General features: G+C 36.3%; 1 protein-coding gene and 2 long non-coding RNA genes across 5 annotated transcripts in view; 1 reads left to right on the top strand and 2 right to left on the bottom strand.

Moving 5' to 3' along the window:
• The window catches only part of LOC127962288 (uncharacterized), a 153310-nt gene extending 149326 nt beyond the window's left edge, over positions 1-3984 (top strand). For all 3 annotated transcript variants that reach the window (XR_008154543.1, XR_008154544.1, XR_008154542.1), the window contains one exon: positions 3091-3984. This is a non-coding gene — a long non-coding RNA (uncharacterized LOC127962288). The remainder of the gene's footprint in view (positions 1-3090) is intronic.
• The window catches only part of LOC127962293 (uncharacterized), an 86694-nt gene extending 81680 nt beyond the window's left edge, over positions 1-5014 (bottom strand). The window contains exon 1 of the long non-coding RNA XR_008154549.1: positions 4304-5014. This is a non-coding gene — a long non-coding RNA (uncharacterized LOC127962293). The remainder of the gene's footprint in view (positions 1-4303) is intronic.
• Positions 5015-10379: 5365 nt separating this feature from the next.
• Positions 10380-18418, bottom strand: part of LOC127962245 (uncharacterized) — a 211841-nt gene continuing 203802 nt past the window's right edge. Inside the window, exon 4 of the transcript XR_008154539.1 lies at positions 10380-11090. The gene's annotated coding sequence lies outside the window, so the exon portion shown is untranslated. The remainder of the gene's footprint in view (positions 11091-18418) is intronic.

Consider the following 18418-nt stretch of genomic DNA (forward strand, 5'->3'; position numbering starts at 1 on the left):
AATGGGTCTGTGAGGATAGTAACACAAAAAAGTGTACACTAAAACAAAAAAATTAAACTTATTAGAGTGTGTAAGGGAAGATGAAAGAGTGCTTAAATTCAAAAAATGCACATTTAAGTGCTTGATATATTCAAAGAAAAGGCTCTGAAAAATTTAAAAATTCAAAAATAAACAAATTGGCCTCGGGCCTTCGAGGTGGCCTCTTCCTGGGCAGAGAAAAATTATGGGGGCAAAGTGAAAGCAGACACTGTAGAACAAGCAGAAGCTCTTATCACAGCTGAATTGTTTGAGGAGGAAACAGTGCCACATCCACAAAGCCCAGGAAATCAGGGACCAGCGGGTGTCTGCGTTCACTTTGCCCCCATAATTTTTCTCTGCCCAGGAAGAGACCACCTCGAAGGCCCGAGGCCAATTTGTTTATTTTTGAATATATCAAGCACTTAAAAGTGCATTTTTTGAATTTAAGCACTCTTTCATCTTCCCTTACACTCTTATAAGTTGAATTTTTTTGTTTTAGTGCACACTTTTTTGTGTTACTATCTTCACAGACCCATTTATTTCTTTTTCACTTACATACATGGTGTTTAGAAAGAAAATTAAAAAATTTAATTGAGCTCAGAGAAGAAAACATTTATTTTACACAAGTCATGCCTGAAGAAGACACAGAAAGCTGTCGAGATTTTAAACTATATACAAGTACACAAGCCTTTTATCGCGACGTTTCGACAACCTTCTGTGTCTTCTTCAGGCATGACTTGTGTAAAATACATATTTTCTACACTGAACTCAATTTAATTTTTTAATTTTAGTGTTTTAGTGTACACTTTTTTGTGTTACTATCTTCACAGACCCATTTATTTCTTTTTCACTTTCACACACTTATTTGTGTTTTTAGCACCCCTTTGTTTTATTTTACAACACATATTAATCCACATGACCATCACAATAATCAACAAGTAATCCACATGACTCCAGTCCATCAATTAACGTCATGTGAAGCAAAAAGCTGTTTGAACTCTCATTCTGACGGCACCCATTCAGTCCAGAAAATCCATTGCTGTAATGCAAATTTTCTCCAAATGAGTCCGTTTTTCAGCAACTTTTGTGGAATATTCCTTTAATTACACAAGTTTTAGAATTTAAATGACGTTAATTGATGGACTGGAGTCATGTGGATTACTTGTGGATTATTGTGATGGTCATGTGGATTAATATGTGTTGTAAAATAAAACAAAGGGGTCCTAAAAACACAAATAAGTGTGTGAAAGTAAAAAAAAAAAAATGGGTCTGTGGAGATAGTAACACAAAAAAGTGTACACTAAAACAAAAAAATTAAACTTATTAGAGTGTGTAAGGGAAGATGAAAGAGTGCTTAAATTCAAAAAATGCACATTTAAGTGCTTGATATATTCAAAGAAAAGGCTCTGAAAAATTTAAAAATTCAAAAATAAACAAATTGGCCTCGGGCCTTCGAGGTGGCCTCTTCCTGGGCAGAAAAAAATTATGGGGGCAAAGTGAACGCAGACACTGTAGAACAAGCAGAAGCTCTTATCACAGCTGAATTGTTTGAGGAGGAAACATTGGCACATCCACAAAGCCCAGGAAATCAGGGACCAGCGGGTGTCTGCGTTCACTTTGCCCCCATAATTTTTCTCTGCCCAGGAAGAGGCCACCTCGAAGGCCCGAGGCCAATTTGTTTATTTTTGAATTTTGAATTTTTTTTATATTTTAGGCAAAAACAAATAGTTCAAAGTTAATGATGGATTCTTTTATTACAAACACACAGATTTTTGCTTCACGTGACGTTAATTGATGGACTGGAGTCATGTGGATTACTTGTGGATTATTGTGATGGTCATGTGGATTAATATGTTTAGTAAAATAAAACAAAGGGGTGCTAAAAACACAAATAAGTGTGTGAAAGTAAAAAAAAATAAATGGGTCTGTGAAGATAGTAACACAAAAAAGTGTACACTAAAACAAAAAAATTAAAAATATTAAAAATTCAAAAATAAACAAATTGGCCTCGGGCCTTCGAGGTGGCCTCTTCCTGGGCAGAGAAAAATTATGGGGGCAAAGTGAACGCAGACACTGTACACTTACACACTCTAATAAGTTTAATTTTTTTGTTTTAGTGTACACTTTTTTGTGTTACTATCTTCACAGACCCATTTTTTTTTTTACTTTCACACACTTATTTGTGTTTTTAGCACCCCTTTGTTTTATTTTACAACACATATTAATCCACATGGCCATCACAATAATCCACAAGTAATCCACATGACTCCAGTCCATCAATTAACGTCATGTGAAGCAAAAAGCTGTGTGTTTGTAATAAAAGAATCCATCATTAACTTTAAACTATTTGTTTTTGCCTAAAATATGAGATTTTAAACTATATACAAGTACACAAGCCTTTTATCGCGACGTTTCGACAGCTTTCTGTGTCTTCTTCAGGCATGACTTGTGTAAAATAAATGTTTTCTTCTCTGAGCTCAATTTAATTTTTTAGAATTAAAAGCTCCTCCCTTCTGTTTATTTTGTAATTTTTAAAATTTTCAGAGCCTTTTCTTTGAATATATCAAGCATCCTTAAAGTGCATTTTTTTAATTTTAGCACTCTTTCATCTTCCCTTACACTCTTATAAGTTTACTTTTTTTGTTTTAGTGTACACTTTTTTTGTGATACTATCTTCACAGACCCAAAAATTTTATTTCTAAACACCATTTAGGCTCCTATATACAAGCAGGGCCTAGGCTCCTCCCCTCTGTTTATTTATGATGCGGTGCCCGGGGAGGGTTCGGTGCGGGATTTCCACGCTGAATCGAACCGACAACCTTACGGTTAGGAGTCAAACTCTCTAACCACTAGGTCGCGACATCGAACAAGTCAATACAGTAAAAAAATGAAAGAGAACACATTGTTTAGGTCTTAAATCTCTTAAAGCCATCAGAAAAAAAATTAAAAATTCAAAAATAAACAGAGGGGAGGAGCCTAGGCTCTAAGTTTATTTTTTTTGTTTTAGTGTACACAAATTGGACGATAAAGAAATTGCTAACAATAGTAGGACTATAATAGAGCATGTTTTAGGTTGTTAGGCGTTTAGATGCAGAAATGGACAAAAAAGTGTACACTAAAACAAAAAAATTAAACTTATAAGAGTGTAAGGGAAGATGAAAGAGTGCTTAAATTAAAAAAAAATGCACTTTTAAGTGCTTGATATATTCAAAGAAAAGGCTCTGAAAAATTTACAAATTGTCAATTTAATTTTTAAATTTTATTTCTAAACACCATTTAGGCTCCTAGGCATTTAGGGCCTAGGCTCCTCCCCTCTGTTTATTTATGCTGCCATGCCCGGGGAGGGTTCACTGCGTTCACTTTGCCCCCATAATTTTTCTCTGGCCAGGAAGAGGCCACCTCGAAGGCCGAGGCCAATTTGTTTATTTTTGAATTTTTACATTTTTCAGAGCCTTTTCTTTGAATATATCAAGCACTTAAAAGTGCATTTTTTGAATTTAAGCACTCTTTCATCTTCCCTTACACTCTTATAAGTTAAATTTTTTTGTTTTAGTGTACACTTTTTTTGTGTTACTATCTTCACAGACCCATTTATTTATTTTTCACTTTCACACACTTATTTGTGTTTTTAGCACCCCTTTGTTTTATTTTACAACACATATTAATCCACATGACCATCACAATAATCCACAAGTAATCCACATGACTCCAGTCCATCAATTAACGTCATGTGAAGCAAAAAGCTGTGTGTTTGTAATAAAAGAATCCATCATTAACTTTAAACTATTTGTTTTTGCCTAAAATATGAGATTTTAAACTATATACAAGTACACAAGCCTTTTATCGCGACGTTTCGACAGCTTTCTGTGTCTTCTTCAGGCATGACTTGTGTAAAATAAATGTTTTCTTCTCTGAGCTCAATTTAATTTTTTAGAATTAAAAGCTCCTTCCCTCTGTTTATTTTGTAATTTTTAAAATTTTCAGAGATTTTTTGTGTTACTATCTTGCCCTCAGTGTGTCCCCTTGTCAGCAATGTGGGGGATGTTTGGACCTCTATGTATGTGTCTAATATAGAGAACATTTAAACACAAATAATAATTCTTAATAAATATGAGTGAAAGTCAGCTGATGGTTTGTTGACCTCTTTTCGCCAGCCTGGGGTTTCTGAGCCTCTGTTTGCAGAAGTTTTATAACATTTTACATCTCATTGAATCAATGTTTTCCATTTTGTTCATACATACACATCATTTTTTTACATTTTGCCACATTGTGATTACAGTGAAACCTGAATGACATCTAAACTCTTAAAAACTAGTTTAATCATTTATTTTCAGTGTGTGTGTGTGTCTGTCTTTTGGATGTGTTTAAATGTCATCCATACATCCTGGTTGGCCGAGACCACCCCAGAGGCACAAAGGCCTATTAATACAAATAGAAATCCCACAAATTATCAAAACTGTGTAAAGTAATGCATAATTTCATTCTAAACAAGCATGCAAAATTTAAGAGAGATAGGGCAAAAAAAAATAACAACAACACTTTAACAGTTATGTTTAAAAACACAGTGTTGTTTGAGTAAATGCAATTTATAACCACTAGATGGCAGCGGAAGACCACTAATGGGCTCATTCATCTAGTACAGTTTTTATGAATTCATGGCAAAACATTAATAAATTAACTGTTATAACATTTTAAATCTCATTGATTTGATGTTTTCCATTTTGATCATACAGATGTATCAGTTTTTACAATTTTGCCACATTATGATTACAGTTTAACCTGAAAATGACATCTAAACTCTAAAAAAGAGAAGACTTGCAATAAGTTTATTGTTTATTGTGTCTGTCTTTTGGATGTGTTTTTTTTTGTTTTAGTGTACACTTTTTTTGTGATACTATCTTCACAGACCCAAAAATTTTATTTCTAAACACCATTTAGGCTCCTATATACAAGCAGGGCCTAGGCTCCTCCCCTCTGTTTATTTTTGAATTTTTACATTTTTCAGAGCCTTTTCTTTGAATATATCAAGCACTTAAAAGTGCATTTTTTGAATTTAAGCACTCTTTCATCTTTTCTTACACTCTTAGAAGTTAATTTTTTTTTGTTTTAGTGTACACTTTTTTGTGTTACCATCTTCACAGACCCATTTATTTCTTTTTCACTTACATACATAGTGTTTAGAAAGAAAATTAAAAAAATTAAATTGAGCTCAGTGAAGAAAATATGTATTTTACACAAGTCATGACTGAAGAAGACACAGAAGGTTGTCAAAACGTCACGATAAAAGGCTTGGGTACTTGTATATAGTTTAAAATCTCGACAGCTTTCTGTGTCTTCTTCAAGCACTTAAAAGTGCATTTTTTGAATTTAAGCACTCTTTCATCTTCCCTTACACTCTTATAAGTTTAAGAGTCTATTTACATGACTCTTAACCCATATGTATCTTTTTTTATTTTTTTCAGATGGAGACATCCAGTATGGTTTTCCGTAAAGGGAGACCAGCGAGGCCCAGAGAGAGAGGCACATGCTGAGTTAGGTAAGTAGAAATCTCTAATTTTATTTCTAAACACCATTTAGGCTCCTAGGCATTTAGGGCCTAGGCTCCTCCCCTCTGTTTATTTATGCTGCGGTGCCCGGGGAGCTTCTGCTTGTTCTACAGTGTCTGCGTTCACTTTGCCCCCATAATTTTTCTCTGCCCAGGAAGAGGCCACCTCGAAGGCCCGAGGCCAATTTGTTTATTTTTGAATTTTTAATTTTTTTTATATTTTTAAATTCAAAAATAAACAAATTGGCCTCGGGCCTTCGAGGTGGCCTCTTCCCGGGCAGAGAAAAATTATGGGGGCAAAGTGAACGCAGACACTGTAGAACAAGCAGAAGCTCTTATCACAGCCTGGGGTTTCTGAGCCTCTGTTTGCAGAAGTGTTATAACATTTTACATCTCATTGAATCAATGTTTTCCATTTTGTTCATACATACACATCATTTTTTTACAATTTTGCCACATTGTGATTACAGTGAAACCTGAATGACATCTAAACTCTTAAAAACTAGTTTAATCATTTATTTTCAGTGTGTGTGTGTGTGTCTGTCTTTTGGATGTGTTTAAATGTCATCCATACATTCTGGTTGGCCGAGACCACCCCAGAGGCACAAAGGCCTATTAATACAAATAGAAATCCCACAAATTATCAAAACTGTGTAAAGTAATGCATAATTTCATTCTAAACAAGCATGCAAAATTTAAGAGAGATAGGGCAAAAAAAAATAACAACAACACTTTAACAGTTATGTTTAAAAACACAGTGTTGTTTGAGTAAATGCAATTTATAACCACTAGATGGCAGCGGAAGACCACTAATGGGCTCATTCATCTAGTACAGTTTTTATGAATTCATGGCAAAACATTAATAAATTAACTATTATAACATTTTAAATCTCATTGATTTGATGTTTTCCATTTTGATCATACAGATGTATCAGTTTTTACAATTTTGCCACATTATGATTACAGTTTAACATGAAAATGACATCTAAACTCTAAAAAAGAGAAGACTTGCAATAAGTTTATTGTTTATTGTGTCTGTCTTTTGGATGTGTTTTTTTTGTTTTAGTGTACACTTTTTTTGTGATACTATCTTCACAGACCCAAAAATTTTATTTCTAAACACCATTTAGGCTCCTATATACAAGCAGGGCCTAGGCTCCTCCCCTCTGTTTATTTTTGAATTTTTAAATTTTTCAGAGCCTTTTCTTTGAATATATCAAGCACTTAAAAGTGCATTTTTTGAATTTAAGCACTCTTTCATCTTTTCTTACACTCTTAGAAGTTAATTTTTTTTTGTTTTAGTGTACACTTTTTTGTGTTACTATCTTCACAGACCCATTTATTTCTTTTTCACTTACATACATGGTGTTTAGAAAGAAAATTAAAAAAATTAAATTGAGCTCAGTGAAGAAAATATGTATTTTACACAAGTCATGACTGAAGAAGACACAGAAGGTTGTCAAAACGTCACGATAAAAGGCTTGGGTACTTGTATATAGTTTAAAATCTCGACAGCTTTCTGTGTCTTCTTCAAGCACTTAAAAGTGCATTTTTTGAATTTAAGCACTCTTTCATCTTCCCTTACACTCTTATAAGTTTAAGAGTCTATTTACATGACTCTTAACCCATATGTATCTTTTTTTATTTTTTTCAGATGGAGACATCCAGTATGGTTTTCCGTAAAGGGAGACCAGCGAGGCCCAGAGAGAGAGGCACATGCTGAGTTAGGTAAGTAGAAATCTCTAATTTTATTTCTAAACACCATTTAGGCTCCTAGGCATTTAGGGCCTAGGCTCCTCCCCTCTGTTTATTTATGCTGCGGTGCCCGGGGAGCTTCTGCTTGTTCTACAGTGTCTGCGTTCACTTTGCCCCCATAATTTTTCTCTGCCCAGGAAGAGGCCACCTCGAAGGCCCGAGGTCAATTTGTTTATTTTTGAATTTTTAATTTTTTTTTATATTTTTAAATTCAAAAATAAACAAATTGGCCTCGGGCCTTCGAGGTGGCCTCTTCCTGGGCAGAGAAAAATTATGGGGGCAAAGTGAACGCAGACACTGTAGAACAAGCAGAAGCTCTTATCACAGTTTAAAATCTCATAATTTAGGCAAAAACAAATAGTTTAAATTAATGATGGATTCTTTTATGGACTGGAGTCATGTGGATTACTTGTGGATTATTGTGATGGTCATGTGGATTAATATGTGTTGTAAAATAAAACAAAGGGGTGCTAAAAACACAAATAAGTGTGTGAAAGTGAAAAAGAAATAAATGGGTCTGTGAAGATAGTAACACAAAAAAGTGTACACTAAAACAAAAAAATTCAAAATTCAAAAATAAACAAATTGGCCTCGGGCCTTCGAGGTGGCCTCTTCCTGGGCAGAGAAAAATTATGGGGGCAAAGTGAACGCACACACTGTACACTTACACACTCTAATAAGTTTAATTTTTTTGTTTAGTGTACACTTTTTTGTGTTACTATCTTCACAGACCCATTTATTTCTTTTTCACTTTCACACACTTATTTGTGTTTTTAGCACCCCTTTGTTTTATTTTACAACACATATTAATCCACATGAGCATCACAATAATCCACAAGTAATCCACATGACTCCAGTCCATCAATTAACGTCATGTGAAGCAAAAAGCTGTGTGTTTGTAATAAAATAATCCATCATTAACTTTGAACTATTTGTTTTTGCCTAAAATATGAGATTTTAAACTGTGATAAGAGCTTCTGCTTGTTCTACAGTGTCTGCGTTCACTTTGCCCCCATAATTTTTCTCTGCCCAGGAAGAGGCCACTTCGAAGGCCCGAGGCCAATTTGTTTATTTTTGAATTTAAAAATATAAAAAAAAATAAAAATAAAATAAATGTTTTCTTCTCTGAGCTCAATTAAATTTTTTAGTAGGGGGAGCTACTGTAGCAGTTGGGGGTCTGGAGGCTGCCACTTGCGCATATGTGTGAGGGCCCGCTGGTCCCTGATTTCCTGGGCTTTTTGGATGTGGCACTGTTTCCTCCTCAGACAATTCAGCTGTGATAAGAGCTTCTGCTTGTTCTACAGTGTCTGCGTTCACTTTGCCCCCATAATTTTTCTCTGCCCAGGAAGAGGCCACCTCGAAGGCCCGAGGCCAATTTGTTTATTTTTGAATATATCAAGCACTTAAAAGTGCATTTTTTGAATTTAAGCACTCTTTCATCTTCCCTTACACTCTTATAAGTTTATTTTTTTTGTTTTAGTGCACACTTTTTTGTGTTACTATCTTAACAGACCCATTTATTTCTTTTTCACTTACATACATGGTGTTTAGAAAGAAAATTAAAAAATTAAATTGAGCTCAGAGAAGAAAACATTTAATTTACACAAGTCATGCCTGAAGAAGACACAGAAAGTTGTCGAGATTTTAAACTATATAGAAGTACACAAGCCTTGGTTTTCCGTAAAGGGAGACCAGCGAGGCCCAGAGAGAGAGGCACGGGCTGAGTTAGGTAAGTAGAAATCTCTAATTTTATTTCTAAACACCATTTAGGCTCCCAGGCATTTAGGGCCTAGGCTCCTCCCCTCTGTTTATTTATGCTGCGGTGCCCGGGGAGGGTTCGGTGCGGGATTTCCACGATGAATCGAACCGACAACCTTACGGTTAGGAGTCAAACTCTTTAACCACTAGGTCGTGACATCGAACAAGTCAATACAGTAAAAAAATGAAAGAGAACACATTGTTTAGGTCTTAAATCTCTTAAAAGACATCAGAAAAAATTTAAAAATTCAAAAATAAACAGAGGGGAGGAGCCTAGGCTCTAAGTTTAATTTTTTTGTTTTAGTGTACACAAATTGGACAATAAAGAAATTGCTAACAATAGTAGGACTATAATAGAGCATGTTTTAGGTTGTTAGGCGTTTAGATGCAGAAATGGACAAAAAAGTGTACACTAAATCAAAAAAATTAAACTTATAAGAGTGTAAGGGAAGATGAAAGAGTGCTTAAATTAAAAAAAATGCACTTTTAAGTGCTTGATATATTCAAAGAAAAGGCTCTGAAAAATTTACAAATTGTCAATTTAATTTTTAAATTTTATTTCTAAACACCATTTAGGCTCCTAGGCATTTAGGGCCTAGGCTCCTCCCCTCTGTTTATTTATGCTGCCATGCCCGGGGAGGGTTCACTGCGTTCACTTTGCCCCCATAATTTTTCTCTGCCCAGGAAGAGGCCACCTCGAAGGCCGAGGCCAATTTGTTTATTTTTGAATTTTTCAAAAAGATAGTAACACAAAAAAGTGTACACTAAAACAAAAAAATTAAACTTATTAGAGTGTGTAAGGGAAGATGAAAGAGTGCTTAAATTCAAAAAATGCACATTTAAGTGCTTGATATATTCAAAGAAAAGGCTCTGAAAAATTTAAAAATTAAAAAATAAACAAATTGGCCTCGGGCCTTCGAGGTGGCCTCTTCCTGGGCAGAGAAAAATTATGGGGGCAAAGTGAAAGCAGACACTGTAGAACAAGCAGAAGCTCTTATCACAGCTGAATTGTTTGAGGAGGAAACAGTGCCACATCCACAAAGCCCAGGAAATCAGGGACCAGCGGGTGTCTGCGTTCACTTTGCCCCCATAATTTTTCTCTGCCCAGGAAGAGGCCACCTCGGAGGCCCGAGGCCAATTTGTTTATTTTTGAATTTTTTTTTTATATTTTAGGCAAAAACAAATAGTTCAAAGTTAATGATGGATTCTTTTATTACAGACACACTGATTTTTGATTCACGTGACGTTAATTGATGGACTGGAGTCATGTGGATTACTTGTGGATTATTGTGATGGTCAATCAATCAATCAATCACCTTTATTTATATAGTGCTTTAAACAAAATACATTGCGCCAAAGCACTGAACAACATTCATTTGGAAAACAGTGTCTCAATAATGCAAAATGATAGTTAAAGGCAGTTCATCATTGAATTCAGTTATGTCATCTCTGTTCAGTTGAAATAGTGTCTGTTTTAATTTGCAATCAAGTCAATGATATCGCTGTAGATGAAGTGACCCCAACTAAGCAAGCCAGAGGCGACAGCGGCAAGGAACCGAAACTCCATCGGTGACAGAATGGAGAAAAAAACCTTGGGAGAAACCAGGCTCAGTTGGGGGTCAGTTCTCCTCTGACCAGACGAAACCAGTAGTTCAATTCCAGGCTGCAGCAAAGTCAGATTGTGCAGAAGAATCATCTGTTTCCTGTGGTCTTGTCCTGGTGCTCCTCTGAGACAAGGTCTTTACAGGGGATCTGTATCTGGGGCTCTAGTTGTCCTGGTCTCCGCTGTCTTTCAGGGCAGTAGAGGTCCTTTCTAGGTGCTGATCCACCATCTGGTCTGGATACGTACTGGATCCGGGTGACTGCAGTGACCCTCTGATCTGGACACAGACTGGATCTGGTGGCCACGGTGACCTCGGAACAAGAGAGAAACAGACAAATATTAGCGTAGATGCCATTCTTCTAATGATGTAGAAAGTACGGTGTTATGTGAAGTGTTCCGGTTCCAGTTTACCTAATTAATGCAGCCTAAAAATCCTTTAACGGATTTGGATATTAAAAGCATATAAGTATGTTATGTGTATGCCAGGTTAAAGAGATGGGTCTTTAATCTAGATTTAAACTGCAAGAGTGTGTCTGCCTCCCGAACAATGTTAGGTAGGTTATTCCAGAGTTTAGGCGCCAAATAGGAAAAGGATCTGCCGCCCGCAGTTGATTTTGATATTCTTGGTATTATCAAATTGCCTGAGTTTTGAGAACGTAGCGGACGTAGAGGAGTATAATGTAAAAGGAGCTCATTCAAATACTGAGGTGCTAAACCATTCAGGGCTTTATAAGTAATAAGCAATATTTTAAAATCTATACGATGTTTGATAGGGAGCCAGTGCAGTGTGGACAGGACCGGGCTAATATGGTCATACTTCCTGGTTCTAGTAAGAACTCTTGCTGCTGCATTTTGGACTAGCTGTAGTTTGTTTACCAAGCGTGCAGAACAACCACCCAATAAAGCATTACAATAGTCTAACCTTGAAGTCATAAATGCATGGATTAACATTTCTGCATTTGACATTGAGAGCATAGGCCGTAATTTAGATATATTTTTGAGATGGAAAAATGCAGTTTTACAAATGCTAGAAACGTGGCTTTCTAAGGAAAGATTGCGATCAAGTAGCACACCTAGGTTCCTAACTGATGACAAAGAATTGACAGAGCAACCATCAAGTCTTAGACAGTGTTGTAGGTTATTACAAGTAGAGTTTTTAGGCCCTATGATTAACACCTCTGTTTTTTCTGAATTTAGCAGTAAGAAATTACTCGTCATCCAATTTTTTATATCGACTATGCATTCCATTAGTTTTTCAAATTGGTGTGTTTCACGGGGCTGCGAGGAAATATAGAGCTGCGTATCATCAGCATAACAGTGAAAGCTAACACCATGTTTCCTGATGATATCTCCCAAGGGTAACATATAAAGCGTGAAGAGTAGCGGCCCTAGAACTGAGCCTTGAGGTACTCCATACTGCACTTGTGATCGATATGATACATCTTCATTCACTGCTACGAACTGATGGCGGTCATATAAGTACGATTTAAACCATGCTAATGCACTTCCACTGATGCCAACAAAGTGTTCAAGTCTATGCAAAAGAATGTTGTGGTCAATTGTGTCAAACGCAGCACTAAGATCCAATAAAACTAATAGAGAGATACACCCACGATCAGATGATAAGAGCAGATCATTTGTAACTCTAAGGAGAGCAGTTTCAGTACTATGATACGGTCTAAATCCTGACTGGAAATCCTCACATATACCATTTTTCTCTAAGAAGGAATATAATTGTGAGGATACCACCTTTTCTAGTATCTTGGACAGAAAAGGGAGATTCGAGATTGGTCTATAATTAACTAGTTCTCTGGGGTCAAGTTGTGGCTTTTTTATGAGAGGCTTAATAACAGCCAGTTTGAAGGTTTTGGGGACATATCCTAATGACAATGAGGAATTAATAATAGTCAGAAGAGGACCTATGACTTCTGGAAGCACCTCTTTTAAGAGCTTAGATGGTATAGGGTCTAACATACATGTTGTAAGTTTAGATGATTTAACAAGTTTATACAATTCTTCCTCTCCTATAGTAGAGAATGAGTGGAACTGTTCCTCAGGGGGTCTATAGTGCACTGTCTGATGCGAAACTGTAGCTGACGGCTGAATGGTTGCAATTTTATCTCTAATAGTATCGATTTTAGAAGTAAAGTAGTTCATAAAGTCATTACTGCTGTGGTGTTGGGAAATGTCAACACTTGTTGAGGCTTTATTTTTCGTTAATTTAGCCACTGTATTGAATAAATACCTGGGGTTATGTTTGTTTTCTTCTAAAAGAGAAGAAAAGTAATCAGATCTAGCAGTTTTTAATGCTTTTCTGTAGGATATGCTACTTTCCCGCCAAGCAATACGAAATACCTCTAGTTTTGTTTTCCTCCAGCTGCGCTCCATTTTTCGGGCTGCTCTCTTTAGGGTGCGAGTATGCTCATTATACCATGGTGTCAAACTGTTTTCCTTAACCTTTCTTAAGCGTAAAGGAGCAACTGTATTTAAAGTGCTAGAAAAGAGAGAGTCCATAGTTTCTGTTACATCATCAAGTTGTTCTGAGGTTTTGGATATGCTAAGGAATTCGGATACATCAGGAAGATAACTTAAAAAGCAGTCTTTTGTGGTAGAAGTGATGGTTCTTCGATACTTGTAACAAGAAGTAGAATTTACAATTTTGGCTATATGAAGTTTACACAGAACTAAATAATGATCTGAGATATCATCACTTGGCTGAATAATTTCAACACTATCAACATCAATTCCATGTGACAGTATTAAATCTAGAGTATGATTTCGACAATGAGTAGGTCCTGAAACGTGTTGTCTAACACCAATAGAGTTCAGAATGTCTATAAATGCTGATCCCAATACATCTTTTTCATTATCGACATGGATATTAAAATCACCAACTATTAAGACTTTATCTGCAGCCAGAACTAACTCGGATGTAAAATCACCAAACTCTTTAATAAAGTCTGTATGGTGCCCTGGTGGCCTGTATACAGTAGCCAGTACAAACATAACAGGGGATTTATCATTAACATTGGTTTCTCTGGATAATGTTATATGAAGCACCATTACTTCAAACGAGTTATACTTGAAGCCTGCCCTCTGAGAAATCCTGAAAACGTTATTATAAATTGAAGCAACTCCTCCCCCTTTGCCTTTTAGACGCGGCTCGTGTTTATAACAATAATCTTGGGGGGTGGACTCATTTAAAATAATGTAATCATCAGGTTTTAGCCAGGTTTCTGTCAAGCAGAGCACATCTATATTATGATCAGTTATCATATTATTTACAAAAAGTGTTTTCGTAGAAATGGATCTGATATTCAATAAGCCAATCTTTATCATTTGTTTATCCATATTGCATTTGTTTTTTATTTGTTAAACCTCAATTAAATTGTTAACCTTAACTTGGTTTGGACGTTTTTTGTATTTTCTAGTTCGTGGAACAGACACAGTCTCTATAGTGTGATATCTAGGTGAAAGAGTCTCTATGTGCTGAGAATTAACTGACCTCTGTGACGGGAGGCAGCTAGCAGACGGTCGGTTTAGCCAGTCTGTCTGCTTCCTGACCTGGGCCCCAGTTAGTCAAGTATAAACACTAAGACTATTTGCCATATTTCTAGACAGAAGAGTGGCGCCACCCCAGGAGGGATGAAGACCATCTCTTTTAAACAGGTCAGGTCTGCCCCAAAAGCTCGTCCAATTGTCTATATAACCTATGTTATTCTGTCATGTGATGGTCATGTGGATTAATATGTTTAGTAAAATAAAACAAAGGGGTGCTAAAAACACAAATAAGTGTGTGAAAGTAAAAAAATAAATAAATGGGTCTGTGAAGATAGTAACACAAAAAAGTGTACACTAAAAAAAAATAAAAAAAAAATATTAAAAATTCAAAAATAAACAAATTGGCCTCGGGCCTTCGAGGTGGCCACTTCCTGGGCAGAGAAAAATTATGGGGGCAAAGTGAACGCAGACACTGTACACTTACACACTCTAATAAGTTTAATTTTTTTGTTTTAGTGTACACTTTTTTGTGTTACTATCTTCACAGACCCATTTTTTTTTTACTTTCACACACTTATTTGTGTTTTTAGCACCCCTTTGTTTTATTTTACAACACATATTAATCCACATGACCATCACAATAATCCACAAGTAATCCACATGACTCCAGTCCATCAATTAACGTCATGTGAAGCAAAAAGCTGTGTGTTTGTAATAAAAGAATCCATCATTAACTTTGAACTATTTGTTTTTGCCTAAAATATGAGATTTTAAACTGTGATAAGAGCTTCTGCTTGTTCTACAGTGTCTGCGTTCACTTTGCCCCCATAATTTTTCTCTGCCCAGGAAGAGGCCACCTCGAAGGCCCGAGGCCAATTTGTTTATTATTGAATTTAAAAATATAAAAAAAATTAAAAATAAAATAAATGTTTTCTTCTCTGAGCTCAATTTAATTTTTTAGTAGGTGGAGCTACTGTAGCATTTGGGGGTCTGGAGGCTGCCACTTGCGCATATGTGTGAGGGCCCGCTGGTCCCTGATTTCCTGGGCTTTGTGGATGTGGCACTGTTTCCTCCTCAAACAATTCAGCTGTGATAAGAGCTTCTGCTTGTTCTACAGTGTCTGCGTTCACTTTTCCCCCATAATTTTTCTCTGCCCAGGAAGAGGCCACCTCGAAGGCCCGAGGCCAATTTGTTTATTTTTGAATTTTTAATTTTTTTTATATTTTTAAATTCAAAAATAAACAAATTGGCCTCGGGCCTTCGAGGTGGCCTCTTCCTGGGCAGAGAAAAATTATGGGGGCAAAGTGAACGCAGACACTGTAGAACAAGCAGAAGCTCTTATCACAGTTTAAAATCTCATAATTTAGGCAAAAACAAATAGTTTAAAGTTAATGATGGATTCTTTTATGGACTGGAGTCATGTGGATTACTTGTGGATTATTGTGATGGTCATGTGGATTAATATGTGTTGTAAAATAAAACAAAGGGGTGCTAAAAACACAAATAAGTGTGTGAAAGTGAAAAAGAAATAAATGGGTCTGTGAAGATAGTAACACAAAAAAAGTGTACACTAAAACAAAAAAATAAACTTATAAGAGTGTAAGGGAAGAAGAAAGAGTGCTTAAATTAAAAAAATGCACTTTTAAGTGCTTGATATATTCAAAGAAAAGGCTCTGAAAAATTTAAATGGAATTTGTATATAGTTGGTTTAAATGTGATACACAAAAATGTACAAGTCATGCCTGAAGAAGACACAGAAGTTTGTCGAAAGGTCGCAATAAAAGGCTTGTGTACTTGTATATAGTTTAAAATCTTGACAGCTTTCTGTGTCTTCTTCAGGCATGACTTGTGTAAAATAAATGTTTTCTTCTCTGAGCTCAATTTAATTTTTTAGTAGGGGGAGCTACTGTAGCAGTTGGGGGTCTGGAGGCTGCCACTTGCGCATATGTGTGAGGGCCCGCTGGTCCCTGATTTCCTGGGCTTTGTGGATGTGGCACTGTTTCCTCCTCAAACAATTCAGCTGTGATAAGAGCTTCTGCTTGTTCTACAGTGTCTGCGTTCACTTTGCCCCCATAATTTTTCTCTGCCCAGGAAGAGGCCACCTCGAAGGCCCGAGGCCAATTTGTTTATTTTTGAATATATCAAGCACTTAAAAGTGCATATTTTGAATTTAAGCACTCTTTCATCTTCCCTTACACTCTTATAAGTTTAATTTTTTTGTTTTAGTGCACACTTTTTTGTGTTACTATCTTAACAGACCCATTTATTTCTTTTTCACTTACATACATGGTGTTTAGAAAGAAGATTAAAAAATTAAATTGAGCTCAGAGAAGAAAACATTTATTTTACACAGGTAATGCCTGAAGAAGACACAGAAAGTTGTCGAGATTTTAAACTATATAGAAGTACACTAGCTACATTGCCACTAGAAATATGCTATTCTCACTCAGAAACGCTGTTCTGAGCTAGATATGCTTTAAAACAGCTAGTTTCATCATATGCATGCTCCTGGGAGCATTTTAGGCAGAATTGGTCACTTTTGCATGAAAAGTTACATTGCCACTAGAAATATGCTATTCTCTCTCAGAAACGCTGTTCTGTGCTAGATATGCTTTAAAACAGCTAGTTTCATCATATGCTTGTCCTGGGAGCATTTTAGGCAGAATTGGTCACTTTTGCATGAAAAGTTACATTGCCACTAGAAATATGCTATTCTCACTCAGAAACGCTGTTCTGAGCTAGATATGCTTTAAAACAGCTAGTTTCATCATATGCATGCTCCTGGGAGCATTTTAGGCAGAATTGGTCACTTTTGCATGAAAAGTTACATTGCCACTAGAAATATGCTATTCTCACTCAGAAACGCTGTTCTGAGCTAGATATGCTTTAAAACAGCTAATTTCATCATTTGCATGCTCCTGGGAGCATTTTAGGCAGAATTGGTCACTTTTGCATGAAAAGTTACATTGCCACTAGAAATATGCTATTCTCACTCAGAAACGCTGTTCTGAGCTAGATATGCTTTAAAACAGCTAGTTTCATCATATGCATGCTCCTGGGAGCATTTTAGGCAGAATTGGTCACTTTTGCATGAAAAGTTACATTGCCACGAGAAATATGCTATTCTCACTCAGAAACGCTGTTCTGAGCTAGATATGCTTTAAAACAGCTAGTTTCATCATATGCATGCTCCTGGGAGCATTTTAGGCAGAATTGGTCACTTTTGCATGAAAAGTTACATTGCCACTAGAAATATGCTATTCTCACTCAGAAACGCTGTTCTGAGCTAGATATGCTTTAAAACAGCTAGTTTCATCATTTGCATGCTACTGGGAGCATTTTAGGCAGAATTGGTCACTTTTGCATGAAAAGTTACATTGCCACTAGAAATATGCTATTCTCACTCAGAAACGCTGTTCTGAGCTAGATATGCTTTAAAACAGCTAGTTTCATCATATGCATGCTCCTGGGAGCATTTTAGGCAGAATTGGTCACTTTTGCATGAAAAGTTACATTGCCACTAGAAATATGCTATTCTCTCTCAGAAACGCTGTTCTGTGCTAGGTATGCTTTAAAACAGCTAGTTTCATCATATGCATGCTCCTGGGAGCATTTTAGGCAGAATTGGTCACTTTTGCATGAAAAGTTACATTGCCACTAGAAATATGCTATTCTCACTCAGAAACGCTGTTCTGAGCTAGGTATGCTTTAAAACAGCTAGTTTCATCATATGCATGCTCCTGGGAGCATTTTAGGCAGAATTGGTCACTTTTGCATGAAAAGTTACATTGCCACTAGAAATATGCTATTCTCACTCAGAAACGCTGTTCTGTGCTAGGTATGCTTTAAAACAGCTAGTTTCATCATATGCATGCTCCTGGGAGCATTTTAGGCAGAATTGGTCACTTTTGCATGAAAAGTTACATTGCCACTAGAAATATGCTATTCTCACTCAGAAACGCTGTTCTGTGCTAGATATGCTTTAAAACAGCTAGTTTCATCATATGCATGCTCCTGGGAGCATTTTAGGCAGAATTGGTCACTTTTGCATGAAAAGTTACATTGCCACTAGAAATATGCTATTCTCACTCAGAAACGCTGTTCTGAGCTAGATATGCTTTAAAACAGCTAGTTTCAACATATGCATGCTCCTGGGAGCATTTTAGGCAGAATTGGTCACTTTTGCATGAAAAGTTACATTGCCACTAGAAATATGCTATTCTCACTCAGAAACGCTG

Source organism: Carassius gibelio, chromosome B7 (assembly GCF_023724105.1).
Source record: "Carassius gibelio isolate Cgi1373 ecotype wild population from Czech Republic chromosome B7, carGib1.2-hapl.c, whole genome shotgun sequence".
In the NCBI taxonomy this organism is placed as follows: domain Eukaryota; kingdom Metazoa; phylum Chordata; class Actinopteri; order Cypriniformes; family Cyprinidae; genus Carassius; species Carassius gibelio.